The following is a 942-nucleotide window of genomic DNA, read 5'->3' on the forward strand; positions in this document are numbered from 1 at the left end:
AAAAGCAGCAGTGCTGCTAAAAATAACACGAAAGAGGGAGGCAGAGCTTAATCCACTGATCTGGTTTCAATCCAGACCTCAGTTACATCCAGACATCTGGACAGATGTTCAAGCCATGCTACACGGGTAAAAGTAAACGCTCAACAACAACAGCTACCACTCATCCCTAAATACACACATCATCCACTAAATTCACACAAGCACAGATGGGTAAACGCACCACACATGCACGCACACAGCCCCTTCACCTAATTCTCCATGTGCTGACATAAATACCAAGAATCTAAGTCAGTTGCACTGAGACAGATTTCAACAGAGCAAATTTACAGCAGGACACTGGAAGAACAAAGACGAGCAGCTCCAGCACGAACACACACACACACACACACGCATGCACGCACGTACGCACGCACACACACACACCAACAGCGTGAGAAGAATCAGACACGTTTGTTGTTCATCTTTAAAGCAATCATAAATCCATAAATCAGTCATTGAGCTAATCTATTTCTTTGGGCTCTGCCATAAATACTGTTTTAAAGTGACGTCAAAGCCACAACAACCAGCAGGGGGCAGCACTGCACCACTAAAGACAAAGTAAAGTTCTGATCGAAAGAGAAACAGCTAAAACAAAAATACTAAAAGTTACAAGTAAAAAGCAGTTGTTTACAATTTAACAAAAATATTTGCACAAGAAAATATTTACAAGCCAGTTTTATTAGATACAACTTACAAACACTAACATTTCCTCAAAATAAATATTAAAAACTTTCGTAATGTATTTTTATTCACCTTATTTTGACAAGTCCTAGTTATTACATTTTATTGTGAAACTCATATTTTATTTAACTAGTGCTATGAAAACTGAAAGTTTAGTTTTAAACATAATTTCAACATCAAAATTTCAAAATTATCTTCAGCAAAGATATATATATATATATA

The 942-nt window shown here is 36.6% G+C and overlaps 2 protein-coding genes across 2 annotated transcripts in view; both read right to left on the bottom strand.

The window, feature by feature from the left end:
* The window catches only part of vax2 (ventral anterior homeobox 2), a 74028-nt gene that overhangs the window by 29830 nt on the left and 43256 nt on the right, over nt 1-942 (bottom strand). The window lies entirely within an intron of this gene.
* Nucleotides 1-942, bottom strand: part of c1h20orf27 (chromosome 1 C20orf27 homolog) — a gene marked incomplete in the record, with an annotated part of 71458 nt that overhangs the window by 6444 nt on the left and 64072 nt on the right.

Source organism: Nematolebias whitei, chromosome 1 (assembly GCF_014905685.2).
Source record: "Nematolebias whitei isolate Nwh7 chromosome 1, NemWhi1, whole genome shotgun sequence".
Taxonomy (NCBI): Eukaryota; Metazoa; Chordata; class Actinopteri; order Cyprinodontiformes; family Rivulidae; genus Nematolebias; species Nematolebias whitei.